Here is a 6,866-nt window from a genome sequence, read left to right on the forward strand (position 1 = left end):
AATGATTGTCACACAGGCACATTGGAAATCACCCTTAAGTGTGTGTGTGTGTGTGTGTGTGTGTGTGTGTGTGTGTGAGCGCGCGCATGCACGCGTGTGTGTGTGCATAATGTGTGTTACATCTTACAACAGTTCCAAAAGACCTCCCTATGAAGGCATTAGAACATTCTTGGATTGTTTTCTTTGCTGTCAACTCAGAATTACCTAGGATCAGGCAGAGGGTGAGTAAGTAAGGCCCATTTGTGTCCTGAATGATAAGAGGAGAGAAAGAGAACAACAGTGAGGACCAAAGAGTTTTCTGTACCTAACCTGGGGGACTATTTGCTTGTTTGATTCGGGCAATCTCTAGTTGGATTTTTGCCCGCTACTTACATAGCTCCCAGGCCTGTATACTGCGATTTCCATACTGTAAATTCCTAAGAGATCACAAAAAGACAATGTTTGGCTACAGATCAAAGTTCTGAAATTCAAAAGAACACCAAAAAGGTGGGACCAGTCACTTCACTGTACTTTATGGAATTCTAGACCAGATCAGGAAGGCCTGGATTCAAATTTAACCTCATAGATTTCCATCTGCATGACTGTGGGTGAGCCTTAAACTCTTTGAACCTCAGTTTCCTCATCTGTAAAATGAGAACGATGATGCCAGCAACGCTTACTTCACACAGCTGTGAAGTTCATTTGAGATAGTATATGTAAAATTACTTGCAAACTTCAAAGTACAATATACATTTCAGTTATTACTATTATAATCGCTACTCTTCATCTCATAGGAGTTCAATCCTACAAATATATATAGTAATTACCATTGAGGAGAAGGCCGTATTATCTGGGCTGGGAACTGAACCATTCTGCTTACAAAACTGTGGCAAGACCATCTCTCTTCCCCCTTCCCAATTTCAATTGAATTGCCCCTGGTATAGTAACTCTTAGCTATTGGTCTTCAGCATTGGGAGAAAACCTGAAGGCTGGATGTTAAGGATGGGTGCAGGAGGTATTACAGAGGTAATCTCAATAGGATTAGATAAGATGTAGGTAATGAGAAAACAGGAAAAATATAAAATGACCTTAAGGTTTCCAGACCTAGGTGACCTGGAAAATAGTGATACCATTAATAGAGACTTAAAGAATTGAAGAAGTAGGCCAAGAATAAGATGGTGAGTTTGGCTGGAGAATATTGAAACCTATGCATAGTAAGCACTCAAGAATATTTATTAAATTAATGGTATCTTAATGAGGGGAGAAGGGGAAAGAAAATACTGACTTACAAGCCAGGAAACTTAAGCTCTAGCCTTACTTGTGCTAGCTAGTTGTACTGGAAAAATCACTTAACCTTTCTCTGCCTCATTTTCCCTATCTGTAAAAATGATGGCATTGAACTACATGATCCAGCTGTAAATTCTACTATGCTCTAAAATATAATCCAGGTGCTACAACCTGCCATTAGCAAAACTGCCTAAAATGTTCAGTTAACTACTGATTATTCAGAGGGCATATTACCCCATTTGGGGATTATCTCTAGCCCTTTATCACTTCCAGCTTTAAGAGCTGTAACCCAATCCAGTCTTGTAGAATTGAATTGAACCTTCATTCTCTTTGTTAGCAGCTCTTAATAAAAAGGCTTTCGTGGGAGAAAGGAGAGAAGGCAAAATTGCTGAGTAAAATAAAGTTTAGGGATTATCTAGAGTTTACCTTTTATTTTGTCCTCTTTCCACAGCAAACCGAGAGTAGGCTATTAGTGTAAACCACCAAGGCATTATACTAAGACTGGAAACTCCCCAAATCTTTGCTTATTTCATTAATTTCTCCCCATATTTTGAAATCCCCCCCCCCCTTTCTCTCTAAGATACTTATTGTTCTCTAAAACTCATCCCAAGGCGACATATATTTTTATTTATCAATTTTAATTTGGGGATTTTCAATTTCTGTTCCCCTTCCCCAAAGATAGAGGAAAGTAGAAAACAACGAAAAACTGTTATGATTGTCTCAAGGCCAAGAGCTATAATACAAAGAAATCAAGATGGCATTCATTTCCTGCACCATTTGGGCTTTTTGGCCAGGGAGTGTGACTGGCATCTTTTCTCCCACCATGCTGTATTTTCAAACACTTGCCATTGAGACCACAGGTAGATCCTGGCTGTTTCAAGGGACCTTGAGGGCCCTAAGTATAGGGGAAAGAGCACTGACTCTGAGGATCACAGCTTAGATCTTACCTTTAATGCTTATCACTTATGTGACCTTGGGCAAATCACTTCATATCCTTGGGTCTCAGTTTCCTCATTAGTAAAATCAGGAGGCTGGATTAAATGGTGCATGAAGTCCCTTTTAGCTTTAGCTCTCTGATCAATGTGTGGTCTATAAAAGATAGAATTTCTGAGTTAAAGGGACTTTGAAAGTCATGTAGTCCTGACTAGAAAAAGAAACCCTGTCTCTAACATACTTAACACAGAGTCACCTAGCCTTTATGTAAGGGTTTCAAGTCCACTATCTCCCAAGACTGTTCAGTTCACTTTTCAATATCTCTGATTATTTGGAGAGACAGCCTGATGGTACAATAGATAGAGTGCCAGACCTGGAGTCAGGAAAACTCACCTTTCTGGGTTCAAATCCAGCCTTGGAAAATTATTCGCTGGGTAAGTCATTTAAATTAACCCTGTTTGCCTTAGTTTCTCCTCTGTAAAATGATCTGGAGAAGGAAATCACAAATCATACTAGTATCTTTGCCAAGAAAACTCTAAATGGGGTCATGAAGAGCCAGATATGACTGAAAAATGACCAAACAGTTGTTGGGAAGATTTTCCTGATATAAAGCCTAAATTCTCTTCTTAACAACTTCTACCCATTGCTCTAGTTCTGCTTTCTGAGGTCAAGTAGAACAAGGGTAATCCCTCTTCCATATCATAACCCTTCACATATCTGAAAGCTTTTTTTCATATCCCCTACTACATCTTCCAAACAGCCCCATTTCCTTTCTGTGATTCCCCCCACAAAGTGAATTCTCTGCACTCTATCACAAGTGCTCTCTTTTGTATGGTTTTCAATTTTAGTGCCCTTCCTTACATGTGGTACCCACATCTGAATACAGTACTCCATATGTGGCTTGACCAGGAAGAGAGAGTTTGGAGGGATTATCACTTCCTTATTCCTGGATACTGTTCTCTTAATTCGGTTTACAATTGCATTAGCTCTCCAAGCTGCCATTTTATAATGTTAACTCATTTTCCGCTAAAACCCTCAGACCCTTTTCTGAGGGAACTGTTGCCCTTCTGGTATGCACCATTTTTTAAAGTTACACAAACTTCTATTTTTTATTCATCTCTGATCTAAATAGTTCTGACCCTTTCCTCGTTAGAATGTACACTCTTCCTTCCCTTTTCCTAGGATTCTACCTCTGTCCATAATATCCAGGGAAATCTTGTACTCCATGTATACAAGTCAGCAAAATGCATCCCATTTATTACAGAAAGGGAGTGATAGGAGCAGAGTGGGAATAATGAGGGAAGACTTCTTTTAGGATGTGAGTGTTGAGCTGAATTTTTAAGGTAGTAAGTAACATGAATCAAGTCTAACCTAGGGCCTCACATCCAATTTCTTGTTTCTTTGTATCCAATTTAACTTATCCTTCACTCTGGTATTAAGCCATTGTCAAACATCTGGCACATGCCCGCCACCACTCTGGCTGCATTTTATAGGGATGGGTAATGAATCCAGACTATATATAGTTTGCAAAATGTGGAGCACACTTTAAGATGCACGGCACTATAGAAATGAAAGATATTTTTATCTTCTCAGCATCATTCCACAGAAGGGTCCAATTCCCTGGCAAAGCTATTTAGGAACAATAGACCTGTTTAGCCTGGGCTTAGTCTGGCATGCAGGGCACTGGGTATTTGATTCATATGAGAGCTGTATTACTTTTTGTTTTTCCAGAAAAGGCCAAGAGAGGGTGTGTGTGTGGTGGGGAAGGAGCATTACAAAAAAGGAGGTAGTAATGCCCCATGTCATCCCTAATGATGGCAAATGGCATAAGCTGGTCACTCCTCATGGTTATGGCATCTCCCTGAACTTTTACTAACTTAGAAAATTAGTCTTGCATTACTTGAGCATGTACATTGTGCTTTTTCTGCATATGTGAATGGGGGAAGTCCCTGAAGAAGTGATAATAGTGCAAGTGGAAATCAGAGTTCTAATTGCATAGCTCCCCCTGCAAGGGAGTCAGAGTCCGGAAGCTCACATCTGGTCTGCTCTTTTTCAATCCTATTTTTTTTTAAAGTTTATTTACCCTCTCCCTAGTTTGGAAGCTAATGACAACTCGAGCAACAGCTGTGGGAACATCTGCATTTCATTTCATGAAAATCCTTCAGACTTTCTCCATAGATGGGCAGTGTTACTTCCTTTTTGTTCTCTTGGGTTTACATAAAACTTTTTTTTTCTCCAGAGGTCTTTTATTCTGGAGATGATGAGACATTTGGATTAGTAACACTTTCTACTAACACAGTAGTAAAGAGCTTCCTGCCAAATTATTTGGCACAGAAAATTGTCCCAAAGTTTCAAGTTTCCCAGACTCTCTAGAAAGATCCCTGGATTTGGAATTAGACCTGGGTTCAAATCCTGACTGTGCTACTTACCACTCTTGTGACCTAGGGTAAGTCCTTTCGCTTTTATCAATTCAACAAGCACTGATGAAGTGCTTTCTAGGTGCCAGGTACTCCTGGATGTTGTTGAGGACAAAGACAAAAATGAAACAATCCTTGCCCTGGAGAAGCATTCTAAAAAGGGAAAGCCATGGATATACAAGTAAAGTCAAAACAAAACATATACAAAGAAAATACAAAGTAATAGTTGAGTAACCGAGAACTAAAAAGTGGGTAGTGAATCAGGAAAGGGAACTAGGGGTTTCATGATGAGGAAATGGGGGAGATTATTCCAAGCATATGGAAAGGCATGGAGATGAAAATAGGATGCAATATATGAGGTATCATAAATAAGCTCATTTGCCTGGAACATAGAGTGCTTTTGGCTGTGGAGGTTATGGGGGGATATATGTGTGAAATCAGTATAGATAGAGCCAAGATGGTAGAGTAACACCACAGACTTGCTTGAGCTCTCCCCCAAACTCCTACAAATACCTGTAAAAAATGACTCTAAAAAAATTTTAGAGCAGCAAAACCCTCAAAATGACAGAGTGAAACAAATTTCCAACCCAAGACAACCTGGAATGTTGACAGGAAAGGTATGTTGCATCAGTCAGATAGAAGAGCGTAATGGTAATTTAAATGGGAAGATCTTTCTCATTCATTAATAGCCCTATGTGACCTGCCTAGGTCACATGGAATTCTGAATCATATGGAGCTTCTGGTGGAAGGAGTTTGCTGAACTGGTGGAACAGGAAGAGGCGGAGCTAAAGCAGAGCCGAAAGGAAAATAGTGAGAGAGCAATCAGAACTGAAGGATGCAGGCAAACAGGCAGCTGGCTGTGAGTGAGAGAAGGACATTTCGTTCGTTTAAGGGAGCTGGTTGGTGGGAAGCCTAGCAGGGGAAGGCTTGGGATTGATGTTGCCCTCTGTATCGTTATTGTGTATAAATGTCTTTGTTATTATGATTTGGTTTTCTGGTGCCTGAATAAATGTTTTGGTTCTTTCTTCCATGTGGAGAGTCTGTTGTATTTCACAATTCAGAATTGTGCTGGGATATTCATGGCTGCTGTAGGCACTGTGAATATCACCTTGGTGCTACAGTTCAATGTGGGCCATTGCATTGCAGGCAGGGTCAGAGCAGGCCTCAGAGGACTGAATTATTGGAAGCTGTGGTAGTTTCCAAATTTCTCAACCCTCAAAAGCCAAAGACAACTTAGAAAGTCAGTAGGAAAGGTCTGCCAGACCTGGATGAGAGAGGAACAAGGTCTGGCCCCAACCCTGGGGCAGTGTAGGTGGTGGTGGAGGCAGCAGAAGAGTTGGTGGTGATGGTAGTGGCAGCTGCTGCTGCTGCTTCCAAAGTGCTCAACCTACAGACAGTGGGGGAATAAGTGGCTGATCAGAGTGGGATTGGAGGGATCTCTTTGCTGGTGCTGAGGAAGGATTTTCTTGCTTTGCCTGTGCTTGGATCTGGGTTGCAGTGTTGGGAGGTGGTCCTGGGATGAGGAGGAGCACTGGTGTGGCAGAGCTTGTGGTGACAGTGAAGAGGGAATCCTCCTACAGCTCCAAGGCACAAAAGAATGCTTGTGGTCACTCACAGACCAGAGTACAGACCAGGAAAGGGGTAAACACCTCTCCTCTGATGATACCACCTTGGAAAAACTTAAAATTTACAGGGCCCTAAAAATATGTCTGAAAACAGCTGTATAAAACCCCTGAAACTTGAGACAGCACACTCTTCACGCTGGAAGCAGAGTCCTACCTTAACAAAGAGTGGAAAAAGTCAAGTAATTGGCTGGGACAATGAGTAAACAGCAGAAAAAAAATCAGACTACAGAATCTTACTTTGGTGACAAGGGAGATCAAAACATACAACCAGAAGAAGACAACAAAGTCAAAGCTCCTATATCCAAAGCCTCCAAGAAAAGTAGGAATTGGTTGCAGGCCATTAAGAGCTCAAAAAGGATTTTGAAAATCAAATAAGAAAAGTAGAGGAAAAATTGGGAAGAGAAATGAGGGTGATGCAAGAAAATCATGAAAAACGAGTCAACAGTTTGCTAAAGGAAAATCCCTCCAAATACTAAAGAAAATAACACCTTAAACTAACACCTTATACTAACCCAAATGGCATAAGAGGTCCAAAAAAATGAGAAGAATGCCTTAAAAAGCAGAATTGGACAAATAGAAAAGGAGGTCCAAAAGCTCACTGAAGAAAATATTTTCTTAAAAATTA

This window comes from Notamacropus eugenii, chromosome 5 (genome assembly GCF_028372415.1).
Source record: "Notamacropus eugenii isolate mMacEug1 chromosome 5, mMacEug1.pri_v2, whole genome shotgun sequence".
Lineage (NCBI taxonomy): Eukaryota > Metazoa > Chordata > Mammalia > Diprotodontia > Macropodidae > Notamacropus > Notamacropus eugenii.